Genomic DNA, 27579 nt, shown 5'->3' on the forward strand with positions numbered 1-27579 from the left:
CCCCCCCCCCCCCCAGGATCATTCGTCCCCAAATGACAGTAAACTTTTTAAAAGGGAAGGGATAGAACTAGCATCCCAACCAACAATATACAACATCATCATTAACCTGAGTTACAACGCAAGGAGTGTTACACAACTCCATTCAACACATAATCATGACATTTACACAAATGACTCAAAACATCAACTTTCACACATAGGAGCTCAAAATAACAACATGAGGAATTTCCTTCTCATAACAACATGTGCTCAACATATCATTAAAGAGTCAACTATGCCAAAGTTCCTTTCTCAACATAGCAACATGATCAATATCACATTATTAAGGAAACAACATACCAAATACACAAATAAGTGCAATTCAAGCACAAGAGCAATTTTCCGTGATAGTTCATTTTAGCATAAACCTTTTATCATATATAATGCATATCTTTGCAAAACAAGTGAAAATTAAATTAAACTCATTATGTTTATTATTAATAGGAATAACTAACCTAAATTAGCAAAGAGATGAAGATAACGGGACTTTATATCAACCTTGGTCTCCCATGTTGCTTCCTCAACTAGGTAAACACCTTTACGGAAACAACCTCCTTGTTCCTCAACCTCTTCACTTGTCTATCAAGGATTTCAACCAGACCTCCTCATAAGGAGGTTCTCTTCCATACCTAGACCCTCAATAGGAAGTATAAACTCAGGATCGCCAATGCACTTCTTAAGCATGGATACATGGAAATTGGATGAACCGAAGATAGTTCACTAGGCAATTTCATCTCGTATGCGACTTTTCCAACCTTTTGCAAAATTTCATAAGGTCCCACATAATGAGGACTCAACTTACCTTTTTTGCTAAATCTCACCACTCCCTTCATGGGTGAAATTTTAGATACAAATTATCACCTCCCTAAAACTCCAAGTCTCTTCTAATATAGTCGGTATAAGACTTTTGGCTCCGGCTATAGGTTGTTTTCAATCAGTTCTTTATTATATGGTCTATCTAAAATCTTATAAATCAGATGCGTACCAAAGAGTGAAGATTCACCCACTTCAAACCATCCAATTGGAGATCTACATCTCCTACCATACAAGGCTTCGAAAGAAGCCATAACTATAGATAATGGTAACTATTATTATGTGAAAACTCAACCAATGGCAAATTTCTATCCCAATTTCCCTTGAAATCAATGATGCAAGATCTAAGCATATCCTCAAGGGTTTGAATAGTGCTCTCCGCTTGACCATCCGTTTGGGGATGAAAAGTGGTGCTTAGATTCACCTTGGTAACCAACCCTTTTTGGAACGACCTCCAAAACCTAGATGTTAATTGTGCAACCCTATCCGATATTATGGATAACGGAATACCATGGTGAAACATAATCTCATCTATCAAGATCCTTTCATAATCTTCGGCCGAGTATGTGGACTTGACGGGAATAATATGAGCAGATTTGGTCAAGCTATCCACAACACCCATATAGAATCATATTGCGTTTGTGACCAAGGAAAACCTACCATGAATTCCATATTTATGTCTTGCCACTTCCATGTAGGGACTTGGATTTCTTGGAGTAAACCACATGGCTTTTGGTGCTCAGATTTCACATGTTGGCAATTTGGACATTTTGCAACAAATTCCGTTATGTCCCCTTTTAAGAATCCCCACCAAAACACTTCCCTTAGGTCATGGTACATTTTTGTAGAACCGAAAGAATGGGAAAATGTGAACCATGAGCTTCCTCAAGGATCCTGTTTCTCAAGACATCAACATTGGGAACACACAACCTTCCTTGATACCTCAAGGCACCATCCCCCCAAAGGAGAATGACTCATTAAGCTTAACAAGAACCGAGTCCTTAATATCCATCAATGGTGGACCAAGGTATTGCTTAGACTTCACCTTAACCACCAAAGACGATTCAGAGTTATGATGGACCATAACACCACCATTTGGAGAATCTTCCAATCTAACACCCAATCTAGCCAACCCATGAAAATCTTTCACTAGGTCTTTCTTGGCTTCTTCTATATAAGACACACTACACATGGTCATACGACTTAGAGCATCCGCTACCATATTGGCCTTGCTAGGGTGGTAGAGAACACTCATGTCGTAATCCTTCAATAATTCCAACCACCTTCTTTGTAAGAGATTTAAATCGTTTTGAGTAAACACATATTGAATACTCTTGTGGTCGGTATACACATCAACATGAACACAATACAAGTAATGCCTCCATATTTTTAAAGCAACACCACGGCCGCTAACTCAAGATCATGAGTTTGGTATTTCTTCTCATTCACCTTAAATTGTCTAGAAGCATAAGCTACTACTTTCCCATTTCGCATAAAAACACACCCCAAAACCACTCGAGATGCATCACAATACACAACGAAGACATTGATACCCTCCGATAAAGTCAACACTGGAGCGGAAGTAAGCTTATCCTTCAAGAATCAAAAGCATCTTTCACATGCCTCTGACCACTCAAATTTCACACTCTTTTGGGTCAAGGTAGTCAAGGGAGATGCAATGGACTCAAATTCATCCACAAAGCTCATATAGTATCCCGCTAGACCCAAGAAACTCCTAATGTAGGTTGGAGTCAATGGTATAGGACAATTCTTGACCGCCTCTATTTTCCTTGGATCAACCTCAACTCCCTCACAAAAGATTATATGACCAAGAAACGCCGCTGACCTCAACCAAAACTCACATTTGCTATACTTTCAAATAGTTGGTTTTCCTTCAACACTTGCAATACCACTCTCAAATGATTCATGTGTTCATCCTCATTTTTGAATGTACTAAAATTTCTTCAATGAAGATAATGACAAATGAATCTAGGTAAATTCGAAACACCGTATTCATGAGATCTATAAATGACGTTGGGGCATTAGTGAGACCAAATGACATTACCAGAAACTCATTGTTGCAATATCTAGTCTGAAATGCTTTTTTATGTATATCCTCACCTCTCACCCTAAGTTGGTAATACCCCGACCTCAAGTCAATCATAAAAAAGTAGCTTTCCCCTTGGAGTTGATCAAACAAGTCCTCAATCCAAGGGAGAGGATACTTCTTCTTAACAGTGACTTTATTTTATTGGTGATAATCAATGCACATTCTAAGGGACCCATCTTTCTTCTTCACAAACAATACTGGAGCACCCCATGGAGAACTACTAGGTCTAATGATTCCTTTATATAGTAAGTCTTTGAGTTGAGCCTTCAACTATTTCAATTCGGTCGGAGCCATCCTATAAGAAGGAATTGAAATGGGGTTGGTATCCGGTAGCATGTCAATACCAAAATTTATTTCCCATTCGGGAGGAATACCGAAAAGATCATTAGAAAAGAACTTTGGAAATTCCCTCACTATGGGGACCGACTCTATGGGAGGAACTTCGGAATCTAAATCTTTGACTCTCACAATATGGTATAAACACCCTTTAGAGATCATTTTACAAGTTTTTATATAAGAAATGATACGACCTCTAGGAATAGAATTTCTCCCCTTCCACTCTAAGACGTGTTCATTTAGAAAGTTAAACTTCACCACCCTTGTTCTACATTCTAGTTTTTGATATGTCTTATATGTTCTTCATCTTTATTGTCAAAATAATATTCGACATCTTTCTTAAGTTTTTTGTGTAATGGTTTTAGATGTCTGCTAATTTTGGTATGTATTCCCTTACTTGGTTTACTAATCCTAAGAAGGATTGTAATTTCTTTTTTGTATCTATATTTTCATCAAGGGTGATTATTTTTTGTACTATGTGGGTTTGCATATTTATCCCATTTTTATCTATTTGTATTCCTAGAAATTCTATCTGAGGTTTCATAATTTCTTCTTTCTTTTTACTTAGGCTTATACCAGAATGTTTAATTATGTGTATAAATTTTTCTAATAACCTAATATGTTCATCTTGTGTTTTTGAATATAATAATATATCATCTATATAGACAATGCAATTTTCTAATTGATTAAAATAATTGTCCATAAAATGTTGGTATCTACCTGGTGCATTTTTATATCCAAATGGTAGAACATTCCATTCATAAAATCCTTGTGGTACATTAAATGCTGTTAGCTGTTTAGATTCTTCTTCTAGTTTCAAGTGATAAAATCCTGATTTACAATCAAATTTACTGAAATAGTTATATCCTTGTATCTGTCTTATTTTTAGTACCTTATTTGGTATTGGGTAATTATATGTTTTAGTTTTAGCATGTAAGTTGCGATAATCTATGACCATTCTACTTTTACCTCTTTTTTGTTCACTATGTTTAGTAACTATAAATGCTGGACTTGTATGTTTACTATTGCTTTCTTGTATATAATTATTCTTCAATAGTTCATCTATATGCATTTTGAATTCTTCTAAATCATCAAAATTATATTTTAATTGTTTTTGTGTTATTATACTATTTTCATCTATTAATTCAATTTTTACTTTCATCTTATGCTTTTCTTATCCTTGTAATGGATTTTCACTATATAATAATTCTAGTTGTTCAGTAATTATTTTAACTTTATCTATTGTAAATATGATAATTTCTAATTGTGTTATTTGATTTTTACTTATATTTTCCATTTCCTGGTTTATTTTTTCACTTGCTTTTATCCATTCTATAGGTTTACGTTGCTTGTTATTTACTCTTTTTGCTCTTATTTTGTTTCCGCATGGTGTAGTAAACCACCAATGTGTTTTTGTTATAATATGTGGGTAAAATCGTTCTAGAAAAGGCATTCCTAATAACATATCTTTTGTTGTAAATTCAAAATTGTACATTTCTTCTATTGTTAGTATTTTATCCCATATGTGTATTTTTATATTCTTTGCTTTATATGTAATCATACTACCTTCATTATTAAATCCAGTCACTACCATAGGTGTTTTTATTTTTTCCCATTTATCTTCTGCCAAACAATTATATTTGCATATATTTGCTTCGGCTCCTGTATCTATCATGGGGGTATAATATCTGTTGTGGTATCCTTCTACAATAATTTTTGCAAGTATATATATTTTCATTATTCATTTTGTTTTTTTGATAATTATTTTCTTATTTGGCAAGTTATTGTTAATTGTTCATTTTCTATATTGTATGGTTTGACTTTTTCTAACCATTTTATACCTAAGGTAATATTTTGGTTTCCTTGGTAGATTTTGAATGGTATTATTAATGGTATTCCTCCTATAATTATTTCTTTTTCTGTTATTTCTTCATTTGTGGTTACTATCTCACTAGGTAATCCAGGGCATAAGTGTCCTGTTTTTATAATTTCTGTTTCTAATACTAATTCTCTTGTTATGTAATTTTCTTCTTGTCCTGTATTTATCAAAATTTTATATCTTCTTTGGTCTATTATTCCTGTTATAAAGTAATGGTATGGTGTTATCTCTTCTTTATCTAATAAATTTTGTGGGATTTCATAGTTCCTTTTAGATGTGCTTGTTCTTGATGAGGTAGTTCTAGTTAATGTATTTGGTACACTTGAAGTACTCAATCTTTCTTTTACAATTTCTAAATCTTCTTCTATGTCAATTTCTTTGTAGCTATAGTCATTGTTGTCTATTATAGTAATTATTCTTTCAAAAGGATTTTCTATTTTTATTTTATCAATTTTATTTCTTGCCGTTACTTTATGTTTTGTTGTTAGTATATATAAGTTTTTACATCTTGCTGTAAATATTTTACTGCCTGGTGCTAGTTCTATCCCAGACATTTTCCAATATAGAACTAATGATTTATCTATGTTTCTATCTGTTAATGCTACTGAGTAGTTGACACTTATTATAAATTTAAATTTTTGGTATATTAAGTTTCCTTTTACTGCACTAATTACGCTTTTTTCTATAGGGTATATAATTCTATCATCTGCTAAATATATTTCAATAGGTGTATATATTCCTTCTCTAAAACAAGCTTTTATCAATATTTCTGTTCCTCCTAAGTGTACGTATTTTATGGGTGTTTTAGCTCTTATATCTTGTATTTCTTTATTTATTATTCTCTTATTTAGTATAGGTATTTTGCTTTTCCTTTTGTATATTTACAATCTATGATGTGTTCTTTTTGGCTAACTACATAATATTCATCTTTTTATCTTCTAAACCAATTTCTTAAAGTAGGTATTTCAAGTACTTTTTCAACACTTAAATCTAATTCTTTTCCTTTTATTTGTTCAAAGATTGTATTATCAAATATAATTTTTTGTTCTTATAATTCTTCATTTTGATAGTCTTCTTTGGATATTATTTTTATGTCATCTTCAGACATTAGATTTCTTCGTTCATTACATCATTATCTAGATCAATATTTGTTTCTTCATCTTCTAATTCAGTTTCTATATCCGATACTTCATACATACTATCATTTTCACTTAATTCATAGTCTATGTAATCTATCTGCATATATTCTTCATTATCTATAATTACTTCTGCAATTTGTTTTCCTTTTGGTTTTTTAGGTAACTTACAATCTCTAGCTAAATGTCCTATCTTTCCGCAGTTGTAACAAGTACATTCTGATAGTTTCCGCTTTGGTCTATACGGTCTTTTTATTTTATAACTTTTTACATAATATCTTTGTCTTGGTTTTTTGTATTTATATCTAGTTTTGGTTTTTCTATAATTTTTGTGTCTTTTAGGTCTTTGTTTTTTATAATATTTATCTGTACAACCAAACTGTGGTGCTGTTTTATCTTTACAACATGCTAGATTTTTAATTAGTACTTTCTCCATTTTTATTTTTTCTTTTTTGTTTTCACATAATTGTACAAACCACTGATGTAGAAATTTTATTCTAACTCCTAAAGTATCTGTTAATCCTTCATTGTTTCAATCTTTAATTATTTTTGTACTAAATGGTTCTGGTAGTTTTGTAAAATATTGTTGTCTTATTTCTTTTGCCTCATTTATATCATATCTTGCTTTATAATAATATTCTTTAAATGCACATGTGTATTCTTCTATATAGCACATTTTACATATAGCTAATTTTGTCATAAGTTGTCTATTTATTATTTTTTCTCTATTTTGTTCTTTTATTTCTGTAGTCATGCCACCAAATTCATTTCGTATTGGTAATTCATATTTATCTAGTATGTCTATATTTGTTGTTGATGGAGACCCATCTATTTTCTTATCACTCCTAAGTGTTTCCAAACTTTCTGGGGGTAAATTTCCTATCCATAATTTTGTTGTTCCAACAAACGTTCTTTCTATATATCCTGGCGTTTCTTTTGTTGTTATTTTGTTATCTATTAGTTGTTTAGATATATTTCCTACCCATAGTAAGATTGCTTTATTTATATCTATAACACAATCTAGATCTAAAAAGTTATATTGTTCAGTTATTGGTCTAGGCGTCCATTTTTTATTTAATCTACTATTCCATATTGCATTTGTTCTATCTGATCGTTCATAATTATCTGCATAATAAGTTGGTGCTGTCCATTTGGGACTACTTCTAGGACTATTATCTGGGGTTTTAACTCTTGATGTGCTAGGTTGATTTATATGCCCTGTATTTATTTCTAATTTTTTTGGGTTATTCACTTGTTCTAGGATTTCTGTGTATGTTTCGCTTATATCACTTATTTCTGATTTTTTATCGTTCGTTGTATCTGATTCATTTGTTTCGTCTATTTCGTCTATTTCAGGATTTTCATTTAATTTTTGTTTCATCTTATTTATTTCATTAGTCAATTCAAGTTCTTTATCTTTTTCTATTTGTTTTTCTTTTTGTTTTGTTTCATATAATAATTTTAGCTTAGCTAATTCTTTTTCTAATTCACTTATTTTTATATTTTTTATTTCTTCTAGGTGTTGTACTTCCTGTTTTGCTTGTGTTTTTATTTTTTCAATCTCTTTTGATTTATCTATTTCTTCGTTTTCCTTTGTTATTCTTACCATAGCTGTTAAACTGTCTTCTAATTTTGCTGTTTCCTTTTCTAACATTAAATACAAGTTATTTCCTATTTTTTTATATCGTCTTCCTAGATTTGAAAATATTATTTTTATTACTAATCCATCTTGATTTTCATATGTTTTTTCGTCTACTGCAAATTCTTCTTTATTCATTATGATTCATGTTGTAACTTATATCATGTTGTAATTTATATTCAAGGCAATCTATTTGTATTTCTAGAATAAATATAACTTTTCTTTGTGCTAATATAGATTTATTACATACTCCTGCTAACATATTTTCTTCTAGTCTTCCTCTTCTGTTTTTTAACTCTTGTCTTTTTTCAACTATTTTTTCTATCAGTTGTTGCTTATATATTTCTTTGTTCATATTGTTTTTTCAGATAACAACATATTTATATTCTGTTTTAGAAATTATATCTATCAAAAGGTTTGTCTTGCTAGTATTTGTTTTAGTGAGTTGTAATAATTCATATTCTATATATAAAGTTTTTAACTTCTTCTGTGTCTTTCGTATTCTTCTTTCTATCTTAGTTTTTGTTATGGTAGTTATTTTATTTGATATTGGATTATTCTTCATAATTTTAAGAATAAATATTTTTTCATAATATTTTTTTTAAGTAGATCTAATCGTTGTATTTCATTAGAATTGTTTGTAATATATTCTAAATATTTATTTTCTCTGATTCTCAAATATTTGTATAAGTTACCAATTAGTAATTTTTCAAGTAGTTCTATCTCTTCTTTAGTTTCTTTCCAGAATTGTAAGTATAAATAATCTATCATTGATCTATAAATAATTCTAGATCATCATATAAATATATGTCAAAATGATCTGGTATAATTAATTCTGCCTAGCCTTGGATTGTTTCTTCTATTATCTCGTATGTCAATAATTTTTCATAAATTGTTCTTTTTATATCTGTATTAAGACCTTTCAATATATAGAGTATTAATATCTTGTAATTAACATCATCATCTAGTAAATAGGAATTCATTTTAACATGTTTTCACTAAAAAATTTATTCCTTCTAACCTCTTAATAGATTATACTTATTTATTATGTAACAATAATGATTTAATAATCATCTCGTCTGGTCACTACTACGGTTTTCTTCTTTGATCGGTCCTTACCTTCTTCCCTTTTTGTAGTTGATCCTCCTGTAGATGTGCTACCTGTAGCTGCATATATCATTTTGATATGGGTTTTTAGGTGTTTCCCAACGTCACCTTCTAGCTCCGCATGTTTTAAGTCATGCTGCTGACTTAGCTCCGCATGTTTTAAGTCATGCTGCTGAGTTTTAACTGTTTCTTTTAGTATTTGTACTTCGTTTTCTATCTTCTCCATTTTTTGACAAAGTATTTTCATTGTAGCTAGTATTTTTTCCATTGTATTCTCTGGAGAGGTAATCTGCAACAAGATTTTTATCAGTCTTGATTACTTCAATTGTAAATGTAAAATTTAATATATTTAATACTAATCTCCTTATTTCTTTTGTTGTAACTGAATCTTGTACCTTCCTGGTTATCCACCATTTTACCTTTGTATTGTCTGTTCTTACAATAAATTTATTGTACACAATATGTGGTTCAAATGCTAATAGACATTTATATAGTGCAAACAATTCTTTTCTATTTATTTCCCATTTAATTTGTGCTTCTCCATAAGATCCTGAGTGATATCTGCAATGGTGTTCTATTTTTTCTTTGTCATATTTATATTTTAAAACTCCTCCATAACTGTGATTGCTTGAATCTGTTTCAACAATATAAGTAAATGATTTATTTTCATTGGGAAAATATAGTTTCGGCAGTTTCTTACATAAGTTTTTGATATGTCTTATATGTTCTTTATCTTTATTTTCAAAATAATATTCGACATCTTTCTTATGTTTTTTGTGTCATGGTTTTAGATGTTCTGCTAATTTATGTATGTATTCCCTTACTTGGTTTACTAATCCTAAGAAGGACTGTAATTTCATTTTTGTATCTATATTTTCATCAAGGGTGATTACATTCTAGGACATCCCTCAAATCCAACTATTGCAATGACTAGGTAGAGTCCCATACCCCTACCTACACTAAGTCAACCCCTTAAGTCATCCAAGTTAGTGTTCACATCATTACTTAATTTTATTTTAGCAAACACATACCTTAACCGACATAGACCATAAGATCTAAGTGTGGAATCAGGTGTTGTGAAACCTTAAACCAAAACAAGGTGTTCTACCGGCCAAAGTAGAACCAAACATATACCTAGCATCTAAAGTGGATCCACTAGCTTAGTATTCCTATGGTGGAAACATAGTTCAAGTACTAGGAGATATGTATTGAACCCTCTTCATAACTGTTGGCAATTGTAGCCCTCATCTCATAAGAATCCATAAGGTGAGTGTCCCTCAGAGGGGAGTCAACACCATAAATGAAACTATATGGTGAATCTTCCTCCATGGGAAGCCAACACCTCTTATTTTCAAGTTCACTCAGTTCTAAGCTAATTCCCTTTTTGAAATTTCTTTCTTCAAAAATCATAGATTAGTTTAGGTCATAGTCATTAGCTCAATAAGAATTGCATGAGAACATGCTTTCAATACAACCCTCATATGGGATATTAGCACATTAACCTCATTACATCATAGTAAGGCACATAGGTACTTAATAAACCACCTTATATCATTACATCTTAAGCATAATCTCACAATTACATAATCAAGACATTTCAATTCAACATCATACCAACACCTACTTAGGCTAATCACAAGGCATACTTCAATTAAACTACATCATCACTTACAAGCCATAATAATTGAGTAAAGGTTATGATCATAAAGACTTACCCAATCTCCTTCAAAAGCAATCATAATTTTCTTACCATCAACCAACCAATTTCATCCAATAATAGGTGTAGTAACATCATTTAATAGTAAATAATATGATAACTAGATCAATTGCATCATCACTATCGCAATTAGCTTCAATTCATAACTTAGGGTTAGGGGAACTAGGGTTCATCATTAAATCTTCAAAAAATAGATATAATACCAATAATTATTTACCCTAGACAGTCCATAGATGAATTATAATAGATAAAACAAATCTAACAATCAATACATTCATCAATTCCCATCAATTCCTAAGCAAGATCCAAGATTTGGGGAATTTGGGAAATGGACTTGATCTACATGAAATTGAATCAATTAACATAAATTGACCAACAATACACTTAATTCTTCATATGCATTCACAATCTATCATCAATTTGAAGTTTAGAAGAAAACCTATTAGAATAGGAAAACTCTTTTAATTGGGTGATTTCGAAATCAACTTTGGAAGGACCTCTTGGGGAAAGGAATCCAAAGAGTGAAGAACTCATACCTTAATGAAGATTAATCTAGGAAATCTAGGTGAAATCATAGCGAAATCAGTCTTCTTCTTAACGCATTGTTCTTTCGTCAATGGAGGATTTAGGTAGAGTGGAAGTAGAGAGATATGAGAATTTTTGGGTTTGTTTTGGGAACTAAGTTAACTTTTGTGAAAATTGACTTAAAACTGACCCTTAGGCAATATATAATCACCCCCTAAATTTTCCAAAAGACCCCTCACTTAAATGGTCTTTTTGTGAAGTCACCATGCTTAAAATACGATTTTTACGAATCTTGAAAGTGACTCCGCGTCGCGAGGCGAATTCCCAATGTTATTATTGAAAAGTGAACTGAGGCAGTGGACCTCGTCTGGTCTGCACATCGTGCAGAAGCTCCTTGATTCTTGATTTCGCACAGGCTGCTTTGGCAGCCTGCTTACCCATGTTGGGGTCCTCCTCAAGGACCCTTCGGGTGGTCCTTGAGGAGTCGTTATCAATTTTTTAGACCCTATATACTACATTTTACCTATTTAAAGTATTTTTACATGTATTAGAGTTCATTTGACCCTTCAAAAACTTCACCAAACATAACAACGTCAACTAGTTCAATTTAGCTAGTTTCCGGACGTCATGGACGCTCCTTGACGTCTTGGCTCTAAAAGTTCCCAAATGACTTATACACACTATTTTGGGTCTTAAAATAGTATAATAAACATTAAATGAACTTGTGAGGCTCTAGATTAGGTCTTGAATTTTCGGAATGTTACAGTGTGCTCCTGCATTATTCGTTGTGGGAGATCCATGTAAACCTCTTCCTCCAAGTCACCATATAAGAATGCATTTTTCACTTAAAATGTTTCAGTGTCCATCATCTATTTGCTGCAATGGATATAAGGATACAAATAGAATTAAGTTTAGTCACTGGTGCAAATGTGTCCTAATAGTCCACTCTATGTTTCTGCATGTATCCTTTTTCTACCAGCCTCGCCTTGTACCTTCCATACTTCCATCTACTTTAAGCTTTACAATATACACCCATTTACACCCTACAATCCTCTTACCTTAAAATAGAGGAACCAATTACCAAGTTCAATTTCTCCACTAGGTCTCCATTTCTTTATTCATGCTTTCCTCCACTGTGATTCTGCTAATGCTTCCTGCATACCTCTAGGAATAGACACTTAGGAAAATTGATTAACATTTAGAGCATATGAGGTTGAAAATCTTTTTCTGGAGGTATAATTGCTAATATGATATTTTCAATTAGCATTAAGATCGTGTTCATATTGTATTCTCGGTATACCCTTAGTTTTTCTTATTGGATAACGGGAAGTAGAAGATAAGAATCATTAGACATAGTTTCACGCTCATTTGATGAGTAATTAAGAGGTACCTAAGGTATATGATCAAGTAGAACATTCTGAAATAGTTCATTGGTTAATGGAGTTATGGTTGTACTTTCTGGAATAATTCCTTAATTGTCTTCATTTGTAACTTCCTTATAGTTATCTCGTTCTTCCCTGATTCCTTCATTATGTTCATGTGTGACAATGTCTTGAGTCGAGATATATGTATGTGCATTTAATCTTTCGTCGTGAAATTTTAATTCCAAGAACTTATTTTCTCCCCCTAAATCTCTATTCATCTTAGTCTCTTCTATGTCATTTTCCCCCCCAGAAGAGATGAGGGTCTCACTCCACCTTGATAATATGGTTCTGACTCAAACAAATCCAATTTTCCTCGTAGAGCTATGGGAATGTGGGTATATAATGTGCAACAAATCTCCATTGGCTCTATAAGATGTGGATGAGAACAAAGAGAATAGAGATTTTGCTGCAGAGTCTCAAAATTAATGACTCAAGATTGAACCCGATTAATAAGATAAGCCAGAGGCTTAACCGCTTCCCGCAAATAAAAAGTTTGCATAGTCATGCAAAAGAGAGATGCACAGACAATCTCCATAATCTATCTATTTTTCTTTCAACTAGGCATTCTATTGCGGTGTGTATGTGTAGGATGTATGATATCGTAAACCTTATTGCCGAACGTATTCGTCAATATTAGATTTCATAAACTCCATGATATTGTCAGATTGCCAAACAAAGAATTGGTCATCGATATTGAGTGTATACAATATTATAAAAATATTTGAATGCCATATACACATCACTCTTCTTTCGAAGTAATGATATCCATGTCATCCTAGTATATTATCTATGAAAGTTATAAGATAACAAGCTTGTGATAGAGTTTAAACTTTCGCAGGCCCCAAATATCAGAATGTATAATAGCAAAAGGTTCAGAAAATTTATTCAAACTTGGTAAATATGGAACACGATGATTTTTTCGCTAATTCACAAATGGAAAAATGAAAAACTGAGTTATCTAACACTAAAAACAAATCTTGTTTGAGTTTCTGAAGATAAGGAAACGAGATATGTCTGAGCTTTCTATTGCATAACCATACATGGTCCCATGCTTTCTCAACCTTGTATGTGCGCAAATGCATGTCCGAATTTCTTCTCTCAACCTTAAGTCAATTTCAGAAACTAGATATAGGTCGCTTAACAACGTAACAAAGAGTCCCCCGAGTCGGAATATAGTGAAGGAAACAAAAAAAGAGGTCAAAAGGTTACTGTGCAATTATGACAGGAGGTAACTTGGCTAACAAATAGAAAATTACGATCTCGAGTAGGTACAACTAAAACAACGTCAAGTATTGAAGCATCTGTTAAGAGAGCTGGTCCTACTCCAATAACTGGAGAAGTACAATAATTAGCGTAGAAATAAATGGTTGAGAAGATGGTTTAAATAATTGTAATTCTCTTGGATCTTTGGTAATGTCATCAAATGCCCCACTATCTATAATCCAAGTAGGCTTACTAAATGACTGAGTTCAACCTTAAAGAAAATTGCTACGATGAACAACCATGGCATAACTCTTTGAATTAGTCGAGGACTGCCAATAGTCTGCCTCTGTTGAGTTTCTATTTAGACATACACATATGTACTTCCAAGGTCAGGCTTTGGATGCTTTATTAAAATCTCACCACGAACCCAATAAATCCATGAAGACGGTATGAATTATCAAGTGTCGTTTGATATGTTTGAAGAATATAACAAAAGAAAAATACTTCAAGTTACTTTTGATGGGCAATTAATGTTTTTAATTCATTCTTTTGTAATAAAAAGTTTAAGACTGATAACTAAACTTTCTTCTTGATTAACATATTTTTACATTATTTAAGCATCCTCATTTGTGATATTATCACTGAGTGTATTACAAACTCTGTGGTGATAAAAAAATACTTAGTTCTCTTTAGCTCTTATTTTCATCATGTTTGTTAGGTACCACAAGTTAGGTATTTCATTAGGATTAGTAAAGAAAAGTCTAGCTCCCCTTTCTTGTACTTGTCCCTATTGATAATTTTTATGTTTAATACAAGGTCGCTAAACACTGTCTAGTGGTAATTTTCTTTAAAAAATATTAATTCTGCATCAAGTCCATTAATAAATATATGAACTTGTAGACTAGCCATCATAGAATGCATCTGAAGAATACCCTCAATAGATTCATCGTGCATATTTTTTCAGTGATCAATTTCATGAAAAATAGCAACAAACTCATTATAGTACATGGACAAGGGTTTTCTGTTTTGCATAACGGTGAAGGATTTGTTATATAGTTAAAACAATCAGGTTTCTTCAGAACCATCATAGAAAGTTTTGGCAACTACTTCCCAAATTTCCTTTGTTTGTTGAAAGACTAATAAATCACCGCATCAGGGTGGGACTCATCGAGTCAATCAACCGATTCTTCACCTTATTGTCCTGTGTAATCCATATTGCATAACCTGAGTCACTTTGTTCGGGTTTCTTTGCTACACCAGTTAGGTAACCAACCTTTATTCGAGCTTCGATACACATATCCATCAATTGAGACCATAATGAGAATTTTTCTTCATCAAGGATAACTCCCTTTGGAAATGGTGACTTTTATTATTGAACTACATGTGAGGTGGGGTTACATTTGAGTGTATAGGGTTTCCTCTTTTGCTAGAAAAAGGCGTAGTATCACGCATCTTGGAAAAAAAGAGGTTGGGGATTCAATTTTTATGAATCTGATTGCTCTAATACCATGTAGGATTTTAGGGTAAGAAAATAATATATTTCCTTTCTCGTCGTTTATTTTTCTCATAATAGAGGTATATATAGATACAACTCATACTTTTTTTTGACAAGTACAATTAGAGTAGAATAAGGGCAAAAACTTGACCCCTTCACCAAGAAATGTATATTTCCATAATAGTACTAATTTCAACTCCTCCAAATGTAGGGAGAAGGTCTATGTACACTATACCATACCCATCTGTACCTCACTTGTGGGATTAACTAGATAATTGTTGTTGGTTATATAGATCTTCCATTCAAATGAACAAATTTGCAGACAATCAGAAAATGATTAATTTGGATATTGGTTTTGAGGTAGATTTTGAAGAGATGAATATCATGGCCTCTACTCTTCTTTAAAATGCCTTATGTTGTAGATAGTTAATGACTAGAGATTTGAATGTTTTTCAAAAAGCGAAAATAAGAATTTGTATAGCTTTCCTTTTGATTTGTTGTCTTGGATATAATTTTTCATGGCACATTCACTAGCTTTAAATAGTTATATTGTGTGACAAAGGTACATGGCTTTTTCCTTTTCGATTTGTTATTTCAAATTTCATAAATATAACAAGATGATAACGGAGAGACGGTATTGGAAGCATAATAGTAATTGACTTACGCTTGGATTATGGGGTAGAATATGAAGGAATGCAAAATAACACTTTCCTATTCGATATTGTTTACATTCGTATTGTTAAATTTCTAAATTTTTTCAGGAGAGAAAGTTGTTCAGGTATTACTCTAGAATAATGTTTTATCTTGAAACGCTAACCAAATGAGGATCGATTTCTTTTGATTACATGTGTTTGATGGAGGGTATTTATTTACCGTTATGTGCTACAAGGCCATAGATCTTTTAATTTTGTGTCACTAACAAGAATAGAAATACATGTTTCACTGAAATAATTTTTTCTAGTCTAACTGACAATTAGTTGCCTTCTTCTTACTATAAGACCTTCTATCTGGTAGAAAAGGTAAAAACGTAGATGCTTTCATAATGTGTTTTTTTATCTCTAGCTACTTATGTCGGTAGTATACCACTTGTATCTTCATGATTGTTTGTTTTACCACATTTATTACTTCACTTAGTAGCCATAACTATTATAATAATACATCTCCTACTGCGGTTGTTTTTTATCAGTAAATGTCAGGGGTTACAAAAAATTTTATTTTAGACAGCCGATATTTATGGTTGCTTTTGTCATATATTGACACTCATTCTTTTTCTGAATCCCCTTCAAGTACTTTCCGTATTCATGCATGACCTTTCCTTGAGGATCTAAAAGAAAATGAGAACCCATTGGACCTGCAATAACTTCTTATGGACTAGGGAGGAGGATAACGTCTTTGAGAATAACCTAGTGATAAACTTTAACTATTACGATCTATTTAGGACGATGGAAGAAGCACTTCCTGGAAAATCAGTTGATGAGATCAAGGATCACTACAATATACTCTTAGAAGATATTGATGCCATTGATTCTGGACGCGATCCATTGCCTAATATCCATAGCTGCAAAGCACTGCCAACCAAAATATGAGAGAAGATGTTAAATTCCAAAGAGGCACTCCTTGGACAGAGGAGGAACAGAGGTCATTTTTATGTTTTAATGTTTTTCTGGGACAATAACTTATTCCTCTATCTTTCCTCTATAGATTATTCCTCCGGTGCTTATATATATATGGAAAAGATTACTCGAGAAGTAGTATATCTAGGCATAGTGTGATAATAAGAACCGCAAAGCAAGTGGCTTCCCATGCCCTGAAGTATTTCAAGCACGTTGAAGAAAACAAGAAATGGAACAGAAGATCAAGACCAAAAAACCATGTGTTCTTGATATAACTGGCGTGGATGTTGAATTCGTGGTACTTACCAAGTTCCAATTATTGTAAACATGATTGGACCTGTTTGCGAGGGATCACAAGTATTACCAGAAATTAGCAGTGAGAGCATGTGTCATCGAGAAATAACCGATGCTGAGCAGATGACAGAAGAACTCATAGGAGAACTCTCAGGAGAAAATGCTTTTGTAAATGTTGATTCCAGCAGTGGAACTTCCGGTTATCTATCCCTAGAATTGGGAGTGAAATTAAAGCATTACTCAATCACCCCATGGACGAAGAAAATGATGTTGGGATGGAACCAACTTCTGATGCTGGGATAGCACCAACTGCTCAAATCGGAATGTCCTGTTATGCAACTGCAGGGCAGGCTCCAGCTCAATTACCTCATCCTACTTTTATGATGGAGTATAGCGCAGTCTAGACCCTTGTCGTTGATGATGAAGGTTCCAGCTTAGTTACTTGTTTTTAATAAATGTTCTGATTCTGACTATTACTGCTCTTCCTTATCTACTCTTAATCTGCTTTAGACATGAGGATTTTGGTTGAAATATTTCAAAAATAAAAACATTTGCAATTGCTTTGTTTTTTACAATTGTTTGAGGGACAAAATAGTCATTGTTTCTGTGCATTAAGAACTTTCTGCTACATGATATGTATGAAAGGACTAAGATAGTCCAACCCCATACATTATGTATCAATTTGATAAGTTTAATGTCCATGCATCTTTTTATTTGTCAATTTGGGGCAATATGAGTTGCATAACTTAGTATACTAAGTACTGAAACCCAAAAATATAAGTTCACAAGCCATGATTCTTATCATCAATATAGTACAACTTTGTAATCCCCCCCCTCCGGGGTTGGAACTACGATCCATAAAACATGCAATAATTTTACTAGGGGAGACATGTATGACAACACCATTGCAAATTAGCATCCATAAAAGGTCAGGAAAGTAGTTTTCAAACCCGTGGTTTTGTTTCCACAGTAAAACATATCTAGGAATGCATGCCTAGATCTACAATCTCCGACTATAATATTTAACAATGTAGTCCAACTACACCTAATACATTGACACATTGGAGGAACTCCCTTGCCCAAATTTAAGATTCTCAAAATCCAATTTCATTGGCATGACATAATTTTTGAAAGGATTCATTTCCAGTAATAATTACATACTTATTAATATCCATAGGACTTTATTCCAATAGATGATCTAGTTGCCTACAAACAGGATTCTAAATAGAAAATAAAAGAAGCTAAGATCAAGAGTCTTGTCTAAGCAATTCATTGACCTTCTTGGTGAGGTATTACATACTATTCTAGTTTTAGGATGATTTAAAATGTTTAATTTACATTTCAGACTCCAAAATAATATATCAGTGGGTAGGAAGATTAATGTGGTTCGTGAAGCCTACCCTTTGAAGAACCACCATCAAATGATTTTTCCCTATTGGCATCTCTACTCTTCCTCTTAACCCTTGCCTCCTCCACTTGTTGAGCATCAACCATGAGACGAGAAATTTTCATATTATCATATAGCATAGCAGAACGACATTCTTCTTTCAAGTCATCGGACACTCCCATCGCAAAGCGGCTCATCTCATGCCTCGGTCGGAAGCCAATGAAGGAGCATATTCTGAAAACTTAGTAAATTTCAACGAGTAGTCCAGCACACTCATACCTCCTTGACGAAGGTTGACGAATTCCTCCACCTTAGCTTTCCTCTTTTCTCTTGGAAAGAACCTATTAAGAAAAGTTTTTTCAAAAATATCCCATGTCACTGGACCACCCTCAAAGGCTTATTGTCAGTCCATTGGATATACCAAGTTTGGGCCACATCCTTGAGTTGGTAGGTGGCTAACTCGGCCTTTTCACTAGTAGTCAACCCCATAGCATAGAGGATTTTGTAGAATTCACCTATGAACTCTTGGGGGTCTTCCTCCACTTTGGACCCACAGAAAGTAGGGGGATTCATCCTTGTGAAATCCCTCAAGAGTGAGGCCATGGTGCTAACATGTTGGTTTCCTCGGGGTACCACCTCCCGGTTAGCTTGGGCCGTCATGGACTGAGATTGAGTAGTGACGGCTTGCGCTTGAGTAGTAATGGCTTGGGCCATTTGGAGGAAGGATACCCTTATGTCCCCATCTGACAAATCCGGAGGAATTGCCAGAACTTGATCATCATTACGAACTTCTTCAAGAGGAGGATCTTGGTTGCCACAGGGAGGAACTCCCGCATTAGCAATCTCTTCATCAAGTCTTCGTGTAGCTTCCCTTTGAGTATTCATATCTATAACCACAATAAAAGGTTTAGGTGAAAGCACACATAAAGTACACTCTAGAGGCTCGACGTTGGATTACCAAGAAAAATGAGAATTTCTGAAACACCATATAGCTTCTCACTGATAAGTGTGGTGCGCTTCACAATTTTGAATAGAAACAACATAGATGTGGTCTAATGAGACATCAATTCGAAATATATTCAACCTCATGCTCTGATACAAAGTTTGTCACATCCGGTGAGTACCCCTAGAAGTAACCGGTGTCGTTGTCCTCGAAGAGGACTAAAATTAACCTCTTATCATTCGTCATTACATTTCATAGGTTAAATTAGCAAAAAATTACAACTTTTTAAACTACTTCTACATTGAGGTATACTTAGATCTCTCGCATGCACATAGTATATAATTAGCGAGTATACATAGACTTCTCGTATAAGAAGTAATACATAGACTTCTACTTTTATTTCACATACATAATATAGCAATATAGATTTATAAGAAGTGTAGAATATGTCACATATTAAATCATCTAAGTCAAATAAAACATCTTGGGTTCAACCATTACATCACTACAATAAAAGGCCTCATTTAGGCAATATACAAAGTCAACAAAGAAAGAGAATGAACTAAATTGTCTTTAAGACTAAACAATACCAAATCGCAAGTATCTCTGGGAATTTATTTGGGTAGAATACCACTTGTATCTTCATGTTTGTTCGTTTTACTAGTCACATATTACTTCTCTTAGTATCCATAGCATATTTAAAAGAATACATGCATGTATTGCTGTGATTGCCTTTTTTACTAAATGTCAGGGGGTACAAAAAGCTTTTATTAGATGTCCGATATTTACGGTATCTTTTGTCATATATTGACACCAGAGGCGTAGCCAAAATTTTCAATGAAGAGTTCCAAAATCTGTACAATTAGACACATAGTGAAGTTTAAGGGGGTTCGACATCTACTATACATACATTTAAAATTATGTTAACCTTATAAAAATAATATAATTTTCTGCCGAACGGGGTTCATCCGAACCCTCTTCCTACAAGGTGGTTCCTCCCATGATTGACACTCATCTGTTTTCTGAATCCCCTTCAAGTACATTCCTTATTGATGCTTTATCTTTCCTTGTAGATCTAAAAGAAAATGAGCACCAATCGGACCTGCAATAGCTAATTGTAGAATAGGGAGGAGGATAAGATCTTTGAGAATATCCTAGCAATATAATTTAACGATAACAATATATTCAGGAAGATGGATGAAGCACTTCCCGGAAAATCAGTTGATGAGATCAGGGATCACTACAATATACTCTTAGAATATATTGATGCCATCGATTCTAGACGTGCTCCATAACCTAATTATCCACAAATAGAAAGCAATGCCAACCAAAATACGAAAGAAGATTTTAAATGGTGACGAGGGACTACTTGGACAGAAGAGGAACACAGGTTTGTTTCCTAGTACAGTTTTTGAGGTTTTATTTGCTTTTCTTTTTTGGGGGTCTGGTCATTTTTAGGTTTTAATGTTTTTTTGGGATAATAACATATTTCTCTATCTTTCCTGCCATAGGTCATTTATGTGGGGCTTCGATATATATGAAAAAGTTTACTGGAGAAGTATATCTAGGCACTGTGTGATAACAAGAACCACAATGCAAGAGCTAAACCAAGTGTTCTTGATATCACTGGCGTGGATGCTGAATTAGGTGGTAATTCCCAAGTTCCAATCACTTTGGACCTTCTTGATGTTGTAATTAATGCGTCAATGTTTAGTCTTCCGAAATTGCCTCTTAGTTTTTCAAGAAGTCTCTTTAGAATTCGTAGTACATGTATGTAGTAAAATTGTGGTACATGTATTTAGTTATTTGTGCAAGACTTTTTGTTTTATATCTTGAGTAGTATAAATAGTGATGTAGTTGATGATTGTAATCATCTCAAGTGGCCTTAAGTAGCCTATAATAAACTTGATCATTTTCTAAAGATATTTTTTTCCTTCCATATTTCCTACAAATTGGTATCGAGAGCAGGTTTTCGTTCTTACTATGGGGTTAGGTGAAGAAACAAAATGGCATCCAAAACAAATGAATGTGCTTATTCTTCAATTGTTCTTACTCCATTTTTTGATGGAACTGATTTTGAATACTGGAAAATAAGAATGAGAACACATTTGAAAGCTGAAGGTTTGTGGACTATTGTTGCAAAGGGCTTTGAAGAGCCAGAAAACGATGGTTATCTTACAGCAGTATAGATGAAAAATCTTGAGGCTATGTATTGTAAAGATGCAAAAGCCTTGAGCAACATCCAAATGGTAGTCTTAAGAGCTTATTTTGCAAAAATTGCTACTTGTGAGACTGCAAAGGAAGCTTGGGATTTTCTGGAAATTGAGGTGTATGGTGGCGAAAAGGTATGCACTATAAATCTTTAAACTCTTAGAAGAGAATTTCAAAATTTAAAGATGATAAAATCTGAAAAAATTGATGGATATTGCACAAGAGTCATGAATATTGTTTATGAAATGGGAAATCATAGTGATACAATTTATGACCAACAAGTTGTGGAAAACATTCTAATTAGTTTCACAGAAAAGTATGAGTACATCGTTGCTATCACTGAGGAGACGAAAGATCTCTCTAAGCTTTCCATCAAATAGCTAGTTGGATCATTTCGTGCACACGAGAAGCGAAGATGTTTTTGTGAAGATCAACCCAAAGAGACGGCCTTCCAGTCTAAAATAAATGAGAATTCTCAAAATTTCTCAAAAAAACATCAGAAGAAAAATTCACAAGCCAAAAAAGAAGAAGGATCATGATAGTTCTTCCACGAAGGTTGAAGAAAATGGCGAGAAAAACTCTAGTCTTTTTTGTAAAGTTTGCAAAAAGACTAATCACAATGAAGAAAAATGTTGGCACAAAGGCAAGCCTCAATGTAACTTTTGTAAAAAGTTTGGCCATGTTGAAAAGGATTGTTGACACAAGAAACGGAAGCAATAAATTTTTTGTTAAAAATAGGAGGAAGAAAGGGAAGAAACATTTTCTTTGCTTATAAATCTGATGCTTCAACAAAAAGCAATGAATGGTATGTTGATAGTGGTTGTAGTAATCACATGACTGGAGATGAAAAGACTTTCCTCTCAATTAATAATAGCATCACTACTAAAGTGAAGATGGGGAATGGAGCCTTAGTTGATGCGAAAGGTAAAGGTACTATTTCGATCAACATGAAAGGATGTGGTAAGCAAATTCATGATGTTCTTTATGTTCCTAACTTGGAAGAAAATTTGCTTAGTGTTGGTCAACTCATGGAAAATGGTTATTCTCTTGTTTTTAGATATGTTTATTGCAGGATTTATGATAAAATTGAGCCAAATCAAGTCATTGTTGAAGTAAAGATGATAAAAATAAAACTTCCCTTTGCAATTTCATTACAATGGATTAAAAAATAAAATTGTAGATCATTCATGGCTTTGGCACAAAAGATTTTGTCACTTGAATTTTCATGGTTTAAAGTTTCTCAAGCAAAAGGACATGGTGCAAGGCCTTCCTGAGATACATAATGAGGTGGATACATGTGAAAGTTGTATAATGGGAAAGCAACACAGGAAGTCTTTTTCAAAAGGGGTGTCTTAGAGAGCAAATATACTTTTGGAACTAATTCATACTGACATTTGTGGATCAATGAAGACTCCATCTCTTGGAAGTCAAAGGTATTTTCTAATCTTTATTGATGATTTCTCAAGAATGACTTGGGTTTATTTCTTGAAACAAAAGTTAGAAGCATTTGCTACATTCATAAAATATAAAGCCCTTGTTGAGAAGCAAAAAGGTTCAGCATCAGAACCATTCGCAGTGATAGAGGAGGTGAGTACACAAGTCGAGAATTTGAACAATATTGCAAAAATGAAGGCATTCAGAAGCAACTAACAGCAGGGTATACTGCGCAACAAAATGGTGTATCTGAAAGAAGAAATAGAACAATGATGAAAGAGAAAGGGCTGCCAAAATATTTTTGTGCAGAAGCAGTTTATACAGCAGTTCACATCCTTAACAGGTGTCCAACAAAGGCACTAAAGGACAAGACACCAGTTGAAGCTTGGAGTGGAATTAAACCTTCTATAAGTCATTTTAAATTTTTGGGTGTATTTTTTATGCTCATGTACCTGCTGAGAAAAGAACAAAATTGGATGAAAAAATTCAAAAATTTGCCTTTCTTGATTATAGTGATGTGAAAAAATGATATAGGCTTCTCGATGTCAAACTAACAAACTTGTTGTTAGTAGAGATTTCATTTTTGATGACAAAACAACATGGAATTGGGTGGATAAAAAGATAGAGAATACTGCTATCATATCTTCAAATAAAGAAGAGGATGAGAAAGATGAAGATGTCTCTCATGGGGGAGAGATCCCAGATTCAGATAATGAAGAACCGCCCCCAAGAGTAACAAAAATATTGAGTGACACTTATCAAAGATGTAATTTTTCCGGTGTTGAGCCAGATAATTATGAAGAAGCAATAAAGCATGATGTTTGGAAGAAATTATTCAAATGATTGAAAAATAATAATACTTGGGAACTTGTGGGTATTCCTAGAGAAAGAGAAGTTGTAAGCCTAAAATGGATTTACAAAATCAAACTCAATCAGGAAGGAGATATTCAAAGGCACAAAGCAAGGTTGGTTTCTAGAGGCTTCACGCAAAAATCAGGTATTTATTTTTATGAAAACTTCTCTCCATTTTCTTGTCTTGAGACAATAAGAACTGTAATTGTTGTTGCTTCACAAAAGAAATAGAAGATATTTCAACTTGATGTTAAATCAACATTTCTGAATGGAAAACTTGATGAAGACATTTATGTTGAGAAACCTCAAGGATTGTTTGGTCAAGGTGGAGAAGAAAAGGTGTATAGGCTAAAAAAAAGCTCTTTACGGGCTGAAGCAAACTCCAAGAGCCTGGTACAATGAAATTGATACATACTTTCTGAAAAATAATTTTCAGAGAAGTAAAAGTGAAGCCACTTTGTATGTGAAGAAAGAACATGGCAGCATTATCATTGTTTGTCTCTATGTGGATTATTTGCTCTTTACAAGAAATGACGTAAAGATGATGCAAAATTTCAAACAAGATATGATGAAAGCTTATGAATGAGTGATATTGGGTTGCTAAATTATTTCTTGGACATCAAAGTTTCTCAAGTGAAAGAAGGAATTTTCTTTGCTCAAAATAAGTATACTAAAAGTATTCTTCAAAAATTCATGTGGCCATACCATTAGCAGCAAATGAGATATTTAGAAAAGATGATGGAGAAAAGAAAGTTAATAGCTCACTTTTTAGGAGTTTGATTGGAAGTTTGCTATATCTTACTTCAACAAGGCCAGATATTATGTTTGCTGCTAGTTTATTTTCAAGATTCATGCAAGAACCAAGCCAGGTGCATTTTGGAGCTGTAAAGCGTGTTTTACGCTACTTTCAAGGAACAATGGATTATGGGATAATGTACAAATTTGGTGGAGATTTGAATTTAATTGGTTATTCTGATAATGATTGGGCTGGAAGTATAGATGACATGAAGAGTACTTCTGGTTATGGTTCCTAATTTGGATCAAGCATTTGTTATTGGTTATCAAAAAAGCAAAGTGTTGTTGCTCAATCCACTACCAAAGTAGAATATGGTTCAGCATCCGAGGCTACTTCTCAAGCTATTTGGCTTAGGAGAATATTTGAAGACATTGGTGAAAAACAAAAAAAAGGGACTGTTCTGTATTGTGATAACAAGTCAGCAAATGCGATTGCCAAGAATCCAGTCAGCCATGAAAGATCACATCATATTTCCATCAAGTATCATTTTAACCGAGAAGCACAAGAGAAAGGCGAAATTCAGTTGCATTGTTGTCAGACAGGATAACAACTTGATGACATCTTCACCAAATCACTTCCTAGAGAAAAATTTTGCTATCTTCGAAAACACATTGGAGTTATCAAGAAAATGCATTAAGGGGGGTGTTGGAATTAATGCATCAATGTTTAGTCTTCCGAAATTGTCTCTTAGTTTTTTAAGAAGTCTATTTAGAATTCGTAGTACATCTTCTAGTAAATTGTGATACATGTATTTAGTTATTTGTCCAAGACTTTTTATTTTCTATTTTGAGTAGTATAAATAGTGATGTAGTTGATGATTGTAATCATCTCAAGTGGCCTTAAGTAGCCTATAATAAACTTGAGCATTTTCTAAAGATATTATTTTTCCTTCCATATTTCCTATATGAAATTAGGTCTTAGGCCTAACTCACACCCCAAAAGCTAGCTCAAAGGGAAGAGGATTGCCCAAGACTTATAAGGAGTCCACCCATCTCATTAACCACCGATCTGGGACTTTTTTCATTCTTTAACACCCCACCTCACGCCAAGTGCTTAGCATCTGCTGCGTGACAATTTTTATTTTGGGGACCCCAACATCGGGTGAAATTAGGTCTTAGGCCTAACTCACACCCCAAGAGCTAGCTTTTGGAGTGTGAGTTAGGCCTAAGACCTAATTTCACACTTGCTAGGGATCACAAGCAATGCCAGACATTAGCACTGAGAGCATGTGTCATCGACAAGGCATCAATGCTGAGCAAATGATAGCCATAGTTGGAGGAGAGCTCTCAGGCGAAAATTATTTTGTGAATGTTGATGCTACCAGTCAAACTTGCGGTCACTCTATCGCTAGAATTGGGAGTGAACTTGAAGTATTACTCAGTCACCTCATGGATGAATAGAATGATATCAATTTTATTTTTTATGTTGGGATAGCACCAACTTCTGATGCTGGGATAGCACCAACTGCTCAAACCGGAATGTACGGTTATGCAGCTGCAGGGGAGGCTCAAGCTCGGTTACCTCCCTTTGCCCCGTCATCTTACTTTTGTGATGGAGTATGGCACAATTTAGACCCTCGTTGTTGATGATGAAGGCACTTTTAAGCCACATGAGTTGTTCATAGATCAGATGTTCTGATTTGATTTACTTGTTTTTTGAAGACTTTATTCAATTATATTAAACAGTATTGCTCTTATTAAGCTATTCTTAATCTGCTTTAGACAGTATAAGTGACTTTTGGTTGAAATATTATTTATAAAAAAATTAGCAATTGTATACTATGTTGTTGCCTTTTTTTTTTCTTCATTTGTGTGTTTTGGAATAAATTGTTTATTGGTATAGGAATTACCATTAAATAATCATTTTTATGTGCAATAAAGAGTTTCTATTATGTGATACATATAAAGGACTAAAATAGTCCAACCCCAATACATTATGGATCGATTTGATCATTTTGAAGTCCACTGATTGTCGAGAAGCCGATTGTCAACTTGAATGTTCACAAAAGAAACTCTTATCCCATCTTCTTTTAATTTCTCAATCCGGGTTCTATATGAGTGGCTTAAGCTATTTCTTGTAGAAATATTATAGGAAATGATTGGAGGACTAATAATTTATTTACCTGGAAATAAATGATAGTTCAACAAGCTCTTATTTTCCCATGGAGGACCTGTATACTCTTGTCCTGTTGCGTATAGAAGAAACTATTTTTGTCCTTACGAAGAGGTAAGTGAAAACCTTTTTTCAACAGACACGTTTTATACTTAGTGGGGCTTATCCATTGTGAACCGGAATAAACGACATTGAGCTTTGTATATTGAGTGGTGAAATCCAAAAAATACAAAATCACTAGCCATGATTCTTATCATCAACATAGTACAACTTTGTCATCCAACTCCCCCTCCCCACCCCCACCCCCTCCTGATAGGAACTACAATCCATAAAACATGCAATATCATTTTACAAGTTATGACATGTATGGCAAATCAATTACATATTAGCATCCAGAGTAGTTTTAGAACTCATGGTTCTGTTTCCACAATAAATGTGTGTGGGGAATGTACTGCATATCAACCCATTGAGACAGAGATAAAAAATTATTCTCTCGTGGAAACTTATCAAACTT

At 33.5% G+C, this 27579-nt stretch overlaps 2 pseudogenes; both read left to right on the forward strand.

Annotated features, from left to right (window-relative positions):
• The first annotated feature begins 16410 nt into the window (after positions 1 to 16410).
• Positions 16411 to 17734, forward strand: LOC107029998 (annotated as a pseudogene).
• A 2867-nt stretch (positions 17735 to 20601) lies between these two features.
• Positions 20602 to 26539, forward strand: LOC107029999 (annotated as a pseudogene).
• The last annotated feature ends 1040 nt before the right edge of the window (positions 26540 to 27579 follow it).

This window comes from Solanum pennellii, chromosome 9 (genome assembly GCF_001406875.1).
Source record: "Solanum pennellii chromosome 9, SPENNV200".
Lineage (NCBI taxonomy): Eukaryota > Viridiplantae > Streptophyta > Magnoliopsida > Solanales > Solanaceae > Solanum > Solanum pennellii.